This window comes from Rhodnius prolixus, unplaced genomic scaffold, assembly GCF_049639745.1.
Source record: "Rhodnius prolixus isolate KJV_2025 unplaced genomic scaffold, Rpr scaffold_6, whole genome shotgun sequence".
NCBI classification, from domain to species: domain Eukaryota; kingdom Metazoa; phylum Arthropoda; class Insecta; order Hemiptera; family Reduviidae; genus Rhodnius; species Rhodnius prolixus.
This window is the reverse complement of record NW_027411634.1, coordinates 38,987,269-39,006,241: the sequence shown is the minus strand read 5'-3', so window position 1 is coordinate 39,006,241 and position 18,973 is coordinate 38,987,269. Positions and strand designations below refer to the sequence as shown.

Below are 18,973 nucleotides of genomic sequence, written 5' to 3'. Positions count from 1 at the left end.
AATAAATATTGCGAATTTCTAAAGCATATTTAGAAATCTTTATTTATTTATTTATTTATTTATTTTGCAACTGTAACAGATACAACAAGCAAAAGAGATGAATGATAGGATAGCACAAACACACATGCACGCATATATACAATCCATACATATACGCGCACATGCATGTGCGCCAAGGGCTTGATTGGAGTGAACGACGACCATCCAGTGATGGAAGCCATTTACGAGGGTCGTTTGAAAAGTCCGTGCAAAGTCAGAGAGATAGCACCACTGGCGCGTATCGAGGTTATGTTTAGTTAGTAGCATCTCTTGGAAGAACACACAAGTTTCAGCCAGATCGGTCTATTTCTTTGTGTTTGGCATTCGTTTGAATCGAGGAAGTCGAGTGATTTTCAAAAAATGGACGAAAAAGAATTTCTTCTACTTTATGAAAGGCAAAACGCCTCAGGAGACTAAAGAGAAGCTTGATAAACATTATGGTGATTCTGCACCTTCGATTAGAACAGTTTATAAGTAGTTTCAAAATTTTCGGAGTGGCCATACGGGCACAAGTGACGCTGAACGTTCTGGACGCCCTGTTCAGGTTACTACTCCAGAAATCATTGATAAAATCCATGATATGGTGATGGATGACAGAAGAGTGAAGGTGCGTGAGATTGCTAGTGCTGTGGGCATCTCGAATGAACGGGTACAAAATATTTTGCATCAACATTTGGACATGACAAAGCTATCCGCAAGATGGGTGCCGCGATTGCTCACGCTTGACCAAAAACGAAATCGTGTGAAGTGTTGCAAGGACGGTTTGCAGCTGTTCCAGAAGAATCCGCAGGACTTTAAGCGTCGTTTCGTCACTGTGGATGAAACATGGATACATCACCTTCACTCCTGAGACCAAAGAACAATCTAAACAATGGGTTACCAAGGGGGAATCTGCGCCAAAAAAGGCGAAGACCGTTCCTTCGGCCGAAAAGATTATGGCGACTGTCTTTTGGGATTCGCAAGGAATAATCCTCATCGACTATCTGGAAAAGGGTAAAACTATTACAGGTGCATATTATTCATCGTTATTGGACCGTTTGAAAACCGAGCTGCAAGAAAAACGCCCACGATTGGCCCACAAAAAAGTTCTTTTCCATCACGACAACGCACCAGCTCACACCTCAGCAGTTGTGGTCGCAAAATTAATGGAAATAGGGTTCCAACTCGTTTCACATCCCCCCTATTCTCCAGACTTGGCTCCCTCGGACTACTATTTGTTCCCCAATATGAAGAAATGGCTGGCGGGAAATAGATTTTATTCAAACGAGGTGGTGATTGCAGAAACGAATGGCTATTTTTCAGACTTGGACAAATCCTATTATTCGGAAGGGATCAACAAACTAGAGCAGCGTTGGACGAAGTGTGTAAGCCTAAAAGGAGACTATGTTGAAAAATAAAAAAGGTTTACCCCAAAAAATTAAGTAGTTTTTATTTTTGCACGGACTTTTCAAACGACCCTCGTAGTTCGCCAGATTGGCAAGCTTACGTAGCAACCATCCTAGGAGGTCGGCGTTAAATGATGAGATGATCGCGTGGCCACCGACGTTTCAGTCTGCGCTGTGGATTTGAAGGAAGTGTGGATAAGACATGTTATGGATAAGAGGGTTGTAGTGACTGTGCAGATTTGAGTGGAGTTTTGTGTAACGAGATTGGGGCTATTTCAGAGACGAGAGGAATATTGAGATCAGAGTGTATAGTGTGATTGGGAGACGTAGAAGGGAGCGTTAACTATTGTTCTTAGAATTTTTGATTGTAAGGTCTGAAGTCGGTTTATGTTCGATTTTTTTAGCGCTTCCGTAGAGTTGTATTCCGTACGTCCATATTGGGGCAAGTAGAGCGGTATGTAAAGTTCGTTTGTTCGTCAGGGTCAGTTTTGATGGTTTGTCGATTAGACTTTTCAGCATTTTGTAATTTAGAAAACTATGTTTAAAATTTAAATAAATAATTATTTGAATTTATATTACCTTAAAATAAAATACTGTTCACTGTTTTGCACAAAATTGTTTCAAAATTAAGTTCAACTTAGTTAAGCTGAATAGCTGATTGAGAGGCACTAGCTTAGGCCAGGGATGGCGAACCTTTTTGAGACGTGGGTCAAATTTTGTTCATTTTTTGTTTAGTACTAGCTCTTGGGTCACTATTAGGCCCATTTCACACAAGAGTTAAGTTTAAAAATTTTAAACTGAATATTTTCAAAAAACTAAACATCTTTAAAATTCAGTTGGCTTAACGGGGTAAAAAGGGACGAAACAAGTGGCTATGGAAGTCTCTTTTTACAAAACATAACTGAACAAAACCTTTACAAAAGCGTGTTTTATCTGAAGAAAAATCTAAATATGGTTATTTGCTTTGGGTTGTCGATTTTTTTTTTTTATAACAAAACAAAATGTGAGTAAAATTATTCATTTTATTTGATATTTTGTAAACACTTTTGCTTTATTTCAAATACTACAAAAAGCATTTGTCGTCATTTGCGTTTTTAGAACTGTAATGATCAAACTAAAGGTTATAGGATAGCATTTAAATTGCTTTTGTGTCCAATGCGTGATTGAAAAAAATACAGATAGAATATAAATATTGTCCACACAATTAGAAAATCTAAATCAGGCCCGCGTAAACAAACAAATGGTTGCCTAGCAATTGTGTGGGTCAGTAAAAAAGCTTGCGCGGGTCAGTGTCTGACCCACGGGTCATAGGTTCGCCATCACTGGCTTAGGTGATGAAATAGTTGATTTCAGTTTTGGAAACTTTAGAGAATTTCCACAGGAAGGGAAAAATAAGATGGTTAAAAGGAAAGAATTATAAATGGAAGTGATAAGAAGTGGTTTAGTTTGTTGTAAAATGTTAGCATTGTCAAAGCCCACTTCAGTTTTTTTTGGTAAGAGGATTTAAAATACATTTCAAAATTTATTTTTGATGTTTTACAAAAATTTGTACATCAATTCTGGTTTAAAAAAAATAAATAAAACAAAAATAAAGTAAAGAAAACAGAAATGCATTCCTTTTTTATAAAATCATTTATTTATTTATTTATTTATTTTGTCCATGTTTAACCAATAAAAAATGTAAACCAAAAAAGAAGAAGATTTAAAATTGAGATATAATAAAACTTTAATAACCAGTGTTGAAAGAGAAAATAAATAAATAAATAAGAAGTTGAATACATAATATATAAAGTTCAAATAAAATTAGCCGTATCTATTGGTTCTGTACACATATTTATAGATTATTGGCGGACCTTTCTTTATTTACTTCTTCCTCTTCATCTTCTACTTCTTCTGAGGGGGTAATTCTAATCGTGGACCAACATAAAAAGATGCGACCAACCAGATAAAGAATTTCACTGCAATCAAGATTACCTGTAATAAAAAATATGTATATAAAACTTCCGACTTTAGTATACAGGTGAATTCTTTTAAGAATTTGGTGACAAATTGTTATTCACCATTTTATCATCATCTTTGCGAAGAAGAAATAAATATATAAATTTGTAATTTCTTGTTTTACAAGATTATTTTCAACGGTAAATTTGATGACGTTATTGATATTTAAAATTAATGAAATTGGATAAATTGTTTGTATTATTATTTTATATTATTTTTATTTCCTCTTAGCGAAATACTCTCTTAAAATTTAAAATTTGTTTGTATTGTGGTACTGGGTTCGATTCCCGGTCTTAGGCCTTGGATTTTATTTAATGGTTAATATGAGAAATTTATAGTAAAGTATGTTAGGCGGTTAGAGGCTAGACCCGCAAAGCTAATATGTATTGTGGTACTGGGTTCGATTCCCGGTCTTAGGCCTTGGATTTTATTTAATAGCTAATAAAAAGAAATTTACAGTAAAGTATGTTTGCTAGTCGCCTCCGTCCACGGCACCTAATTTGGTGGTTGGACGTAAAGCCCGCCAGAAAAAATAGGCTTTACTTTACTTTTTTTTAACTTAAAATGTGTACTAAATAATATTTGACAATATTTGAATATATATAATACATATAATTTGATCAAGTGTAACTTTATCTTACAGAATCAAATAGAACCACAATATTTCTAATTAGAATAATCACTTACTGGTAAAAGATGTAATTGATAATAAATAATAACTGTATCAATTTACAAACAATTAAATTTTTTTTTAAAAAACCAGTCAGGTGAGTGTAAATTAAGATATATTTTAATAAATGAGGCAAAAATAAAAACGATGATAAGAATAGATTTAATTAAATTTAGCGAACCTTAAACAGTGTGCGGTTTGTAACCTGAGTACTCCTATGGTCATTTCTTCTTTACCAAGTTCTTCATTCCAGTCATTTAGGACACATTAGGAGTCATTAAATGACCCCGATTTTGTCTTTGAATCTTAAATTAAGTCTTAGAAGTATGCATTTATCGTTGAACTTAAGGCAACGTTTCAAACTTTAGAAGTAGCAGGATATTTTACCCTATAATGGAATCTATTGATTACAGTAGCTCCATCGTGAGTTTTAGGCTAAGCATCAGTAGTGTAATGGATGGCATACTCTTCAGGTCATCGAGATTCACAGTTGAGAATTGAAATGCCGGTTCAAGGAAGTGGAAGTTTGTTCCAAAAGTTAGTTTTACCAATATTCACTAGTTTCTCCTTTCTAAGTAAGAGTATGTAATGGTCTCAGGTTTCCCAAACTATAAAATATTTATTGTACGTAAATGCAGGGAAATCGTATTATAAAGGCTAAAATCTAAGTATCAATTCTCTAACTCACTTTTGAAACGTTCTTGTTCGTAACAAGAAAGAATTTTCAGAATATGTACTCTGACGAAGCTAAAAAAATCCATCTCCACTTAATTGAATTTTTCCTGGATAATGTTTGGTCCTCCTGCACCAATTATGGCTCTGGCAGACATTCAAAACAAGTTTCTTAGACTTTGTGGAAGCTTAACTTGGCGTTTTTAGACATGATTAGAGTACTTGGAAATAGACGTATCCACTCAACTTTCACAATTATCCTGCGGATGATGCTATATTTGTTTTCAACTTCATATACAATAATATAAACCTTTCTGAACTACTCACGGTTTTAAGTTTCAACTTTTTAAGTAACTTCTAATCCCACTCGTAGTGCCTTAACTTTCAATCCACAATACCACAAATATAACCACTTAAAATATTCCAGCATATCAAGAATGATGAATCATGCTAACTCTCCAGATTATGATCTGTTTCTGATCTGTTTTAACCATAATACGACACTATTCAAGGCATAACCTTATAACATAAACCTTCATATAAACATATTCTGTCGAACATAACCTGTTACCACAAGCTTATAATTACCTTTAAAGTAATCACCTAATTATAAAAAGTTATAAATAAATAAGTACTTGTGCAATTTAAAGAAAATTGTAGAACCCATTATTCTAGAAAAACTCAACTGAAAATTCAATTCTGTGAATCAGTATTTCCAGTTTTACTTATTTTTAATTTTGGTTCAGATTCTTGTTGTTGTTGAGGGCACCACTTTTATCTTGTACAGAACTATAATAAAAACAACTAACTAGATATGAAATTTGCAACACTTCATCTATGAGCACCACAGGTGGTTTCAAAACTATTTTACCAACATGAATTACAAAGCCATTGACTACAAAACTAATACGGATTGTAAAATCATTATGCAGATACATAATAGTGGTGTTGTTTTGTATTTTTGATGTTGTTTTCTTGAAATATTGCACTATTACAGCCTAGGAGTTCAAATGGTTATTTGTGTCTTCTTCTATCGTTACTGCGAATAATATTGAACGTAGAAAAAAGATTTACTTGCAGAGAGTTGAATTATTTAATTTTTGTATTACAAATTATGTAAATTTACTTACGCGTTTCATCCCGTCAACTTAAGCTTACAAATTAATCGCTTACATTTTTCTTCCCACTAACTATTAAGGCGGATTCTTAAATATTGAGGACTTCTTAAAACAATAACGAGTTTCAAATCTTTGTATGATCATTGTGAGCTACACAACATTGCGTTTTCTTCAGCTTCATATATTTTACTGTTGCCCACACATATATACGTGAACACATTTTTTTAACCATACAGCATATTAAAACATCACTTTTGAAAGAAGTCTAACTCCCCGAAGTATAAAATCCATTTTTTAAGGTGGTTATCTTTTATTCAAACATAAAATTTTATCCACACATTTATCACTTCTGTACAATCTCGAAACCTATAAGATCTGGGTGGTTGCAAAAAAAATTACAGTTATAAAGGATGGTTTGGAGTAAGATTTAAAGAAAATTTGGGTATTTTATCTTTTATAAAAAAAGAGAAAAAAATTGTCAAAGTTGGGTGTTTTTCAACGTTACGCTTTTTCGTGCAGTTTTTGATGGTCAACCCTTATACAACTGTCCTACCGGACAGTTTTAATAAAAAAAAACGTGCATTATACTAAAACAGTACTTTAGAGCTATGTTCCAAAAAAACTCACCAAGAAGGGTCCTTAATCGAGACATGTAAGAAATCAAAGTTGCAGAAAAATTTCTGTCTAATAAGTTTACAATGTTTTTTTAAAAAAAATCTATAGAACCATTATCTGGTAAATCTTAAATGAGTTTAAAAATCCAATCTAGCAAAACGGTAATCCCCTTTAAGGGAAAACTGATGGAAAAGTTACAGTTAGGTCACCTGATGGCACCAAATCCAAATTTGTACTTTAAACTTCTTGCAATTTTCTTCGTTTTTTTTTTTTTGTTTTCCGGAGAAAACTGGGTCATGAAAATTTGTCAAGACCTCAATAGCTTTTCTTACTAGTTAAAAAATGGTCTACTGTATTAAGTGACCAACTAGTCTCCAAGTATAATTATGTTTTGAGGATGACCAATTAGATCGAAATCATATCTATAAAGAAATGCGGCTTACTAAAATGAAGGTTTAATCAAATAACAAAAAAGACTTCTAGAGTTTATTAGTTTAATTAAACATGAATTTTTTTAACATAATAGTTTGAGAAGATTGCTGGAATTCTTGTGAGATCTTAAGTACTTCGATGGTCGGTCTTGAAATGTTCTATAATAAGGGGGGATTTATGTTTAAATTCAGTCATGAGAGTATTAATTCTTTTAAAATTAATAAAATACCAAAATTCTTCTTTCAGTCTTCCATTAAAATTGCTTCCATATTTGGATACAAATACCATTAATTTTTTATTCCCCTTCAATAGACCTCAAAACAGAGAAACCATCAGCATCAGATAACTGATATTATTAAGACTTTGAAAATTCTAAACCCATGTTCTTTCACCCTATGACGAATTAAAAAGCTTGTGGAGATGCAAAGATAACTTAGGGTCGGGAAATAAAAAAATAAAATAAAGTAACCTACCGTCTTTAGAAGTTGACATCTTTATTAGCCCAACACTTTGATGGAAGGCCAGTTTTGTCTTGTTGGCCACATGCTGTTTTTATACCAGTAGTTTTCTTTAAGTATATGTCCAAGTAATTGTTAGAAGAGAATTATAAGAACAAAGACCACACACATGTTGTTCCAGTTTGACCCTAAACTAGACCATTGTAGAGTCTGTTTGTGTAATTAAATTAATTTAGACTTAAAAATGCTATTAAATAATAATAAAAACCTACACCAATTATAGTCACACAACTTTCTCAACAACAGGGATTAGCTCCAGCGAATTAGTGTACTGGAATTCCACGGCCGAGGTCCAGGGTTCGAATCCACCATGTCCTTAGAGGATCCCCTTCTTAGGAGCTCCTTACTGCGCTCACATTCTGGAGATATGACAGTGCTGTCAGTAAACTATATGGAGGCTCACAGTCCATATAAGAAAAAAATCTCCGGGTATCCAATGTCCCTGGATAATCCACTCGCCCTAAAAATCTTAATTAAGCTCTCTCTTACTACAAAACTCTCATGATTCAAACTCTGAATTTTCGAGTAATTTAAGTCTACCTCAGGTTATAAGTTCGCAAAACTATCCATCACCTAGAAAGAATGTTTACCCACCAAGAAAAATGAAATTCACGAAAACGGTGCCAATAATTTTCTTTAATTTGTTTTTTTTTTGGCATTGGCTTCCGCCATACAGCCAGCATCTTCTACGTGCTTATCACTAGAATATCACTCTCTCCATTCTTACTTATAAATACATTCGCTTCACGCATTCATCCCTCTACTATATACAACTATTTACATACACTACAGTTAATGGATGGATCAGTACTCTGTGCTCCTGCCATCTTTATAGCTTAACCGAAATTAAAATCACGTAATCCTTGTCTAATCATTTTCTTCCATTCATTCTAATCGGCTATAACTTTTAAATACATTCATATTGCATTGCTAGCTCTGCTATAGACTTAAGCACTTATAGATGTTGGTGGAGAATATTATGTCTTCGTAGCGAAATGGTGCATCTAAATACCTGTATAAGTCGTCAAACATTCGTTTCCTTTCTACTACATAACGTGGACATATTATTATACGTTTGAAATCCTCCTCCTCATTGCAATCTACGCGAAGAGTTAATTTATTAAAGAGTTCCCAAGGAACCAAAACTTGCAAGCTCTTTTTTTTTTAAGTACATCATCAGAAAAAGCTGTACACTACAGTTCGTCACTTATAAAAATCAATGTCAAGATTATTGCTAGTATTTTGTGTTACTAAACAATATTAGTTCCTACGTTTTTTAAAAATATCCTTCGATATTAAACTTACAAGTTCTATTTGTTCTGGGCGCGCTAGATATGTTTCGAAATTTAACGGTGCCCTAGTTTTTAAAGTGGTAGCTAGCGTAAACCATCAGTTTACTTACCTGCTTGTAATTTATGGCAGGCCCAACCGATACAGAAGTGACTGAACATGTGCAACAGAATTCAGCATGGGTAGAAAATGGTAACTAGAAAGAAAAATACGTACAATTAGACTTGTGGAGGGAAGGGATAAGCTGAGTGATTACCGCGTACTGGATATCCAAGCGAAGATAGGGAGTTCTTTTAAAGTATTTGGTCTTTCGAACCCACCGACTAAATTTTCTGATACTAAAAGTAGAAACGAATCTGGTCTCAGTTTATTTTTATGTGTAGCCACTCCCTTGAACTTCCATCCTCGGCTACTGGGGGCACTGCGCACATTCTCCATGCAGATTAATAAACATCACGGCTACTCCAAGGCTAAAAGCATGAAATATGAATAAAAACACACCTCTCTTTTCACGCCTCTTTAGTCATACTTGAAGAACTTGTCCGAAGTTACCTCTTGTCTTACTTGATGGGTCTATAAATTAAAATTTCGGTACGCTTAGTCAAAATTTGAAGACTTAATTTCGGCCAATATTTTAATCATAATCTTGTCCATATTATTATTTAACAACGATCTATTTTTCCTATAAATAAATAACTTGTAAATTTATAAACGTGGGTATTAACATAGTATTGAACAATAAATTGGTAAGGTGGGTATGCTAAGTATTAATTTTCTAAACATATTAGACTTGTTTATTACTTAAGGTGGTAATGATTTTGATTGAACGAGACACCGAACTAATTGATTGGTCCCAGTCTGTGATCGAACATCTTGATTAAAGTCGAAGGGTGACTATAAATAAATAAAAACAAAAGAAGCTTCTGGACACATTAGTTTATTCTTCAACTTTTGTTAACCTCTAATTAAGTCCTTCAGGCAGATAAAGGTCTTCTTTACAAAACTCCATCCTTTCCAGGCATTTTCCTTATTCCTTAAGAATTGGCCGCCGCCATCTGGAATCTGAAATCTCCAGACAAATCCAAGTTCTCTGTCTCTCTTCACCACTCTGTACCGTTCAGTTCTTCTTGAACATCCCACCTTCCAATAAAGCCTTCACCTTTCTTCTTTCTTCATAGTCACTCATTCTTTAGACACGTCACCAAGTAGTCTTTCTTTCGCTGGAAAAAGAGAATCAAGTATTAGGAGGATTCTTAAAACGATAAAAAAATAATAATAATCTATTCAGTAAATCCGGTTCATCTTTCGTTCACGCAATGTTCTTTAACTTTTACAAATATTTAATAGATTCTAAATCCACACTTCACATTTTAAAAATACTTTAGAGGACAGTCCAATCCCTCACCTTGTCCTTAAAAGTGACCTTAATCGAATTTTCACGGAAAATTTTGCACGCAAAAGTTGTAAAACTACTTATAAGTATTCAAAGTTAAAAGGAAATCGTAAAAGCCAATTTAAAAAAAAACAAAAAACAACTGGTATATCGATTCTGTAAAGTAACATCCAATTGGGAGATTTATTCCAAAAGCTTATGTCGAATTCGACTGTGGCACCTAAATCAGGTATCAAATTCGAATTTCCGGTGATTATTATCGTTTTTGCAGGCCCACCGACAGACCAAGAATACGTACGACGTAATTTCTAAAAACCGTTTTTTATGAAATAGAAACATCTCATGAACTATAGTTACACGACTGCAGTAGTTTCTCTTTTCTAAAAAAAGGTAGGGGTAACTAAAAACATAAAAAAAGCAAATACTGTGAATACACACACGATTTCTCTGATGGCAACTAATACAAGATTTAATTCACAAAGTTTCCACAGACAAGTACCGGGTTAGATCTCCATAAATTTCATTTGAAAGGCAATAAATGTAAGTAAACCATCCATTCAATTCGTTATTGGGTTTTAAAGTTGCAGTTAACACTCGCTCTAAAACCCTTTATAATCCTTAAAACTGTTTCAAACTTTCCGAGTACCATTTTTTTTTTAATTTTAAAGAAAATTTTGTAAACTTCAAAAAGTCTCACATTTACTACGGTGCGATAATGTTGAGTGCACGATCATATCGATTCGTATAGTTTATCGGTGTATCTGATATCAATTACCATGCAAGGACAAGAGTCTAAGTAGAACGCACTTAACGTATCAGCAAAGGTACAAAACGATTGGCTATATCTTCTGCATTTTAATGGATACTTTTTGCTCAACTATCATTTCAAAATACTCTACAAAACATGCTTCAGCTTAGAAATGATTCGTAAGTGTAACACAAAACAAATAACAGACGGAAAAGAACATGACTTAACCATTAACCAACCCAAGTAATTCTAAACATTACTAATCCTAAATAAATATCAAAACAGTAGCAAGCTTTTTTTTAAAAAAAATAAGAAAAAAAAGATCATTCTTATTTACACAATAATCTAAGTACTAAGTTTTTACTAAGTGTTAAGAAGTGTTAAGTCCTCCTACTTATCAAGCAAAACAGTTTGACAGCAACTGACAAATAACATTGTAACAACTATCGTTGTCAGAAACTACTTAAATTTAAAAAATAAACAATTAATTTCTTTAAATAATAAATAAAATGATGGAAGCCATAAAAAAAATAACCGCTGCAGCTTCACTAAAAATCTTCTTTGGCTTCATTTAAACTTCTTTTTTTTTTTGAGCTTTCATCTTAGCTCTTAGTTCCAATAATAATATACAAAATTTCAATACAGCTGATTGTATCTAGCACTACGATCCAACCTAATCTATCTAGAGGATTTGATGTATCTGTGTAAATCACCTACTCCAAACAGTGGACCACTTTCTTTATTGGAACTAGAATTTTAATTCTGCATTTACAATCTTTTTCATAACTTCCATGTGTTAACTGTTAACACATATTAATAAATCAATTACTCTTTCAATTATTTACTCTCCAGAACATGAAAACCTGATTGTATCCTATAAAAAAAACCTGAAATAATACAAGCCTAACATGAGATAAAAGCATTTTTTTAGATTATCATATCAACAGTTTAAAAAAAAATAATAATTTAGCCGGAAAAACTACTATTTTTTTTAAGAAAAAATAATGATTTTGACTTTTTTACAAATTAAACCTTTTTTTTGAAGTAATAACGAAAAACGTCATCAATGCATTTAAATAAAGAAATCCTTTAATTTAAAATACCCACCACAGAGAGTGACGTCATTTCTAATTGCCATGAACTGAAACAGAAAATAAATAAAAAAAAATGAAACCAAAGTTCTAATATAATTAAATAATAAAAACTATATACAGAAAATAAATAATTAAAATTAATTTATAATTAAATTAATCTTAACTAATTGTTAATGCTAAAGAAGGTAACAGCTGTCTTGATATCTATTCGCCATATTGCTCCAGTCTAATCTCTGGTGGGCAAAAGGTGAACGTTATCTATGCTGTGTAAGTAAATTTAACTTAAAAATTAATATAATTTAAAGTTATTTACCCCATAATTGATTAAGCAAAGTCTAAATATTAAAATGATGTAAAATTTGTAATATTTGATAGTGGATTACACAATTAAAAGTTTGGGCGAAGTATGGAGGTATTTAGACATTGTAAATCTTATTTCAAACGAGTTTTAAGAATTGATTCTATGAATAATGCGAATTAATGCTTTAAAAATTGTAATATTATTAATATTTAAACATTAATACACTCAAAAAATCCAAATTATTATTAGTTTATATTTGTTTTTCACTCTATGCATTTTCAGTTTTTAAACCCTACAGTTCTATTCATTTGAACTTTAAAGTTTTTTATTCCATTGAAAATAAACTTAGATTGGGACAAAGATTATGATGTTTTAAATAACTTTGACTACTTTTTAAACATGAGTTAAGTGAAACTGTAGCTAATAAATATTTAGGTACAATACTATAACTAATTGGCAGGGGCTAATATTGTAACTCTTGAGGCAATAGTGAATCATATTAAGCATAATCACATTCTAATATAATTTAATTATTAGGATAATATTCTTTTAAATATAATATAATTAAATAATATAATTTATTAAATTATTGAAGAAATAAATACATCTCCACACTGAATCAATGGCTAATCTGCATGCCCAGAAGGCCAAAAAAAAAAAATACTATAACTAAAATTTTAACGGGAATTTGAATGTTAAATTACACTGTTTGCTGACATATAACATAACAGTTCTCTTTTGTGTGATTTGTGAGTTTAAATTTCCATCAATTTAGCTACTATTTCTATAGTTTTCAACTTAATTGAAAAACTTGAGGTTAACTATAGCATGAAAATGGCCTGCTTCTGCTTTAGAAGAAATTACTGGATCATTTTTAATGATTGATAAGCATGAAAAGTGAAAAAATGAATTGCAACATTAAAGCATACCTGGAGTTTCAAAGTTTTTTTTTTCCAAATTTTCCAGCTTTCTCAAAATGTCATCACTTTACAATGTCTATTCGAAAGTTGTGTCTTGATATGCAAATTACTAAAATACCAAAATCTGTAAATAATCTTCAATTAAAAACTTATTAAACACAAAGTAATTTTTGAAAAAAAAATACAAGTTTCAATTATTTTCTTACCCTAAATTTTGATGTTACTTTATTCAAAATTTCTTGTGCCTAAAATAAATAGACAAGGCTTCTTAATAATATACATATATTTTTTTTAACAGGTGTACTTCAGTTCGGGTAGTGAGTTTTGTGCAGTGCCAGTGAACATTCTTAAACTTGCGATTATTTCATTGGAATGAAGTCGTCTTCAATCAGTCGCAGACAACAATTAAGGTAGGATCTATATTTATTAAAACTGTCCGGTAGGACAGTTGTATAAGGGTTGATCATCAAAAACTGCACGAAAAAGCGTAACGTTGAAAAACACCCAACTTTGACAATTTTTTTCTCTTTTTCTATAAAAGATAAAATTCCCAAATTTTCTTTAAAATATAGGGCAAATCCTCCTTTATGACTGTAATTTTTTTGCAACAACCTAGATTTGATAGATATTGAGAAAAAAGATGCTCAAAATGAGCAAAAACGGCATTTTCAAAAAATGTTCTTGTTCTTGTTCTTCTTCTTCTTCTTCTTCTTGTTACCTTTTTTGTAAACAACGTAGCGCCTAAACGCGTGAACCGATTTTCATGAATGAGGTGTCATTCGATTCGGAATTTTATGTAGATGTGCCTTTTTGGGGTCTCGACGCTGTACATCGAATGGGAGAGGAGTTAGCCCCCTTTATGTAAGGCCCCCTCCAAAATTATTATTACTAATTACTCTGTAAATCTTGGCCCGATTTTGATAAAATTTGGTAGGGTGATAGGGTTAGGGCTCCCCTACGTAACATTAAAGCGACGATCTGCTCTTACACTTGTTAAGGGGAAGTATAGCAATCGTTGCAAATTATCGACACGTGAACCGATTTGCATGAATGAAGGGTCATTCGAATCGAAATTTTGTACAGATTTGCACTTTAAAAGTCTCGACGCCGTGCCTCATAAGGAGGGGAGTTTGCCCCACCCAAATAAGGCCCTTTCTAAAACTATTATTACCAATATTTCTATAACGCTTAGTCCGATTTTGATAAAATTCAGCTCGAATAAGTGGTTAAAGCTCCTCTACGTTGCTGATGCTCTTGCACCTACTAAGAGGAAGTACTGCAATCATTTAAATTATCAATGAGTGAACCGATTTAAATCAATGAATTGTCGTTCGATTAAAAGATCTTTGCCTCTTTGCCTTTTAGGAAGAAGTACTGCAATCGTAGTTTATTTTTCTTACTCCTCTTAAAAGGAAGTACTGAAATCGCAGTTTAATTTTGCTATTTACGTACAAATACCTTCCTACGTTATTCAAAATGCTTTTTCAAAAAAATTGTTATTGAGGATGGTTTGGGGGAACGCAACTATAATCATTCTTTAAAAAGATCTCTCCATTGGTAGTTACGGTTCCGACTTAACACCTTATCAGATTATAATGATAGAATTGTTTATTCCAAATTTTAAAAAAATCTGTAAAGAAGATATGTAACTTTGTAAAATAAACAAAAAGGAAAATCTATCCAAAAGGTACAAAAATCTCCTTAACAAAAACTTACAGTTTTAAAAGTTAAGTATAAGGGTTGATTAAACGCCAAAAGGTACACAAATCAGCGAGTACCCAACATTTCATTAATAGTTAAGTAATTCTACTGCATTAATTTTCATTAATAAGTTATTTTTTAGAATTTATTAGATGTCACAGACCCTTATGCTGGCCACTTCATTTATAATATTTTTTTGTTATAATTATGATAAATCACATAAATATGTACATGCATGTTAAAGTAGAAAAAGACAAAGTTAGAGTAGGCTACTGTCTTGAATTCGTCTTACCGAAATATTCGTGAGCACAAATAATACACAGATAATAACAAGTAGATTATTCAACAACAATTATTCATTTCTCAATTGTAATTTAATTTAGTTCCCCTGATTTTACTTATAGTAAAATACTGGAATAATTAGCTGCCCTAAAAATATGCATATCTTATTTACTTTATATTGCATATATACAACATTGTGAGAAGAACAGCTACATTGAGAGTGTAATTGAAGAAAACTATATTATTTGCGATAAAGCCAGATAATTATTACCTATTATTATAAACGTTTGACTACTTCATAAAATAACAATTACTTTAATCAAAGAATGAACTTAAACCGACGATTTTTATTTAAAAATAAAAATAAATAAATAAAATAAACAAAATCTTTGGTGTAAGTTTTTTATAAAAAAAAGTTTTGAATTTTTTTTTAAATTTTTTATAACGTTTTTCTTTTTAACCTGTAATTAATAGTTTGATTATTATAGATAACTAGATATTACAGTCAATCTACAGTGCTACTTGAACATATATTTTGTTGACGAAAATGGCCAGCATAAGGTCTGTGACATCTAATAAATTCTAAAAAATAACTTATTAATGAAAATTAATGCAGTAGAATTACTTAACTATTAATGAAATGTTGGGTACTCGCTGATTTGTGTACCTTTTGGCGTTTAATCAACCCTTATACTTAACTTTTAAAACTGTAAGTTTTTGTTAAGGAGATAAATCTACATTTTGATTTGCAAAGCTTTAAAAGCGCTACATTATTTCTTTAAAAAGTAAATGTAAATAAGTGATTGGGTAATCTAAAAATTGATATGGTTTGCTTAGACATCTACCTTACTAGCCATGTACATGTAAATGATATCGTTGATTTTATCCCCAACAGCGTGAAAATTTTCGCTATTAGTAACCGGTTTCGGATTTTAAACCATCACCAGAGACCTAATCAAGTTTGTGTATAGAAATACAAATTCCATTTATAGTGCTTCGATCCGATGTTAACACACAATCCCTAAGATGTCATTTCAATGTTTTCAATTTTGTTTTTTCAACATTGTTAACGACAAATAAATTATGAAAATGTTGTTGGGTATGTAGTGCTGGTTAATATGGTTGATTTTACTGTCGTACCGTTCATAATTTTGTTCAGATTCAACTATATTATCCGACGATGTGGATAAAACTACATTTTCAATGCATATATTGCTAATTTTACTGTTTTAATATTGTTTAAATATGTCTTACGTTCACTGTACAGTACCAGAGGTTGTTATTTCCCATTCTAGGTCAATAATTCTTGAACCCTTTTTTGAATCTTCTGGCCAGTTTGAAGTGCTTTAAATAAATAAATTGATAACAGTTCAACTATTCACCAATCCACTTCGAACGAGTGGAATTTTTCACTGAAAATAATAATGAATTAATCGGTTTTTTGTTGGGAAAACTGGTGTTTTTACTTGATCTAGAATAGGCTTTATACTGTAATAATGCTTTTTAAATACGTATTTCAAAATATTTTATAAGCCATGGTAGTTATTTTAACCTCACCTGAACAAATGGAAAGAAAGGTCTGCTACTTCATTGTTCATCTTAATTGTAACTTTAATTATTACTTTAAGACTAGCGTTAGTATCAATGATATTAGGTCAATGGGGGAAGGTTTTAAAGTAACCTTTTCAACTATATGATAACCTGCACATGGTGACCCTTCCTAAAACACTGCTCGTGATAGCATGCTATCTAGTTCAATACAATTCGAGATCAAATTGATGTAAAGAAAGAGTTTATGGTTGTTTATCTGTGTATATACCTACTGGTAAAGATCTACGAGATGTATAGCGATTTACACTAGAGTACCATACAGATCCTAGACCCCACACTAGTAGCGTAGAAAAAAAACCTAAATATTCTGAATTCCATGTGTTGCAACACCTTTTGAATATACTTCTAGTATTTAGGCAGATTCTGCAAAACTTGATTCCTCATTTTTACATACTTGGCGTTCTTGATGATAAGTTTAAGTAGATAAGTAGATTATCAATTATCACCCAGAAATATTGTTATGTTAGAAAACATATTTCATTTATTTTTAATCCCATGCAAGGCATTTCGTTCCTCAGGATCATTATCACTAGAATCCTTTTTATTTCTTGTGTTAAAGCACTTTATTATTACGCTTCCCGTCTTAAATTTTGTTATTATCTTATCTAAACCTTTCTATTTCCTTATTTTTCTGGAAAAGAATTCCTGAAGTAAAAAATACTTAACAGTATCTCTTAGAAAGAATTAAAAGGAATCCACTGATGATACTAGCAGGACCAAACTTGTGGCATGTATTTATAAAAAAAATAATTGAGAAATAAGACTAAGCAAACAAAATTCTTGGTTATAATTAATAATTAAACTTATCAAAAGTATGTTTTCACTTCTTTTTTTCTAATCTAACGGTACTATGGTTAATTCAAGATAGATAAGGTGTGGTTGTTAACTTGAATCGCCTCTTCTAATCTAGCTCTAGTTAACTCCAGTTCCTTCTTATAGTGAAGTGTCTCTAGTCCGGGAGCAACGTTACTATTTCTAGTCGAACTACTTTTTTTTCTTTTTTTTTTTGTAATAATAGGTTTAAATTTGACACGTTAATTCAAAGCTCATTGAGTACCCATTAAACGCTTGTTTTAGACGATAAATTCGTCTGTGAAAACTGAACATAAATCGACCCATAGTTCATTTCTGAATCTTATACCGATCTATAACAAGCCTTCTTCAATTTTAAGACCGTTTTAAAAAATTAACTAATACTTTTTTAAAAAAAAAATGCTATCAAAATGTTACCTTCTCAGTTGTATAAAGTTGTGCAATATCTCTTCATCATTGTTTACAATGTTACGTAAATATAACAATATCCAAATTTCTTCGTCAAATGTTTTTAAAAGCGAATCACTAGAATCAAAAACTAGGGTTTAATTCACATTTATTTCACACATCTAACTTTTATAACCTCAAATTTATCGTTGAATTGTAATAGAGTAAACGATAAATGTTAAAACCTTTGGAATAGTGAATTATTCTCCTCTACCTGGTTTGAATTTTAAGGCAATTTAATTAGATAGTTAAAGTAAATGGATAACTAACACTCGCTTGATTTCTCTTGTCCAGTATTAACAACTCCTAATTACAGATCTACTAGTACGGTACTATCGTAAGGTATAGGTTACTAAATGCGCAGTAATACTATCTACTGCAATGCAGCGCCACCGCCAAATCAAAAATCTCTTTTCCAGTTAAATTCATCGCCCCCCAAAACCTCACGAATTCATAGTTTTAGAAAAATTTGAAATTCTAGCAATGCTTTTTTTTTAAAAAAAAACTCCTTAACATTATTTGGCTGTTGAAACTGTATAGTTTACAGGATGGCTTAAACTGAAATGGTATTTTGTAGGGTATTTGAAATTTTAGCTTCGTATTTAGTCTTTAATGCCATTGAATGATATGACCTTAGTCGAATATTATCAGAAGCGACCAAAAATGGCGTATCAAGTTGCGGTTTTCTGTGAGTTTTGAGTTTATTAAGGCATTCTTTTAAGCAATTCATGTGCAGAAAATTCCAGAAGTAGTACTTCCAGCGTAAACAAAATTTCAATCATTCAACACGACTTAAAAGATCTACGACTAAGAAGTGAACGGAAATATAAATAAGACTAAAGCCCTTCCGGTGGTCTAGTTAGCTTAGAAACAATAGCAACTGTAAATGTTTATGAAACAAACTATTGTAATAACGCTAAATATAG

General features: G+C 31.8%; 3 long non-coding RNA genes across 13 annotated transcripts in view; 1 reads left to right on the top strand and 2 right to left on the bottom strand.

The window, feature by feature from the left end:
- LOC141460398 (uncharacterized) overlaps window positions 1-18,973 on the top strand; it is a 254,017-nt gene that overhangs the window by 98,714 nt on the left and 136,330 nt on the right. For all 3 annotated transcript variants that reach the window (XR_012461940.1, XR_012461946.1, XR_012461945.1), the window contains exon 3: window positions 13,492-13,603. This is a non-coding gene — a long non-coding RNA (uncharacterized lncRNA). The remainder of the gene's footprint in view (window positions 1-13,491; window positions 13,604-18,973) is intronic.
- LOC141460275 (uncharacterized) lies at window positions 3,048-5,323 on the bottom strand. Of its 2 annotated transcripts, none has more exons than XR_012461839.1 (3): window positions 4,781-5,323; window positions 4,274-4,700; window positions 3,048-3,398 (listed from the first exon to the last, which is right to left on the bottom strand). It is a non-coding gene; the product is annotated as an uncharacterized lncRNA (long non-coding RNA). The 2 variants fall into 2 exon arrangements; XR_012461838.1 differs by having other exon boundaries at window positions 3,052-3,398; window positions 4,480-4,700; window positions 4,781-5,311.
- LOC141460401 (uncharacterized) lies at window positions 9,659-18,661 on the bottom strand. Of its 8 annotated transcripts, none has more exons than XR_012461956.1 (9): window positions 18,233-18,661; window positions 18,018-18,125; window positions 16,734-16,925; window positions 16,431-16,588; window positions 13,400-13,438; window positions 13,203-13,317; window positions 11,986-12,019; window positions 11,592-11,765; window positions 9,659-9,957 (listed from the first exon to the last, which is right to left on the bottom strand). It is a non-coding gene; the product is annotated as an uncharacterized lncRNA (long non-coding RNA). The 8 variants fall into 8 exon arrangements; XR_012461959.1 differs by having other exon boundaries at window positions 16,734-16,904; XR_012461957.1 differs by having other exon boundaries at window positions 16,734-16,896; window positions 18,233-18,659.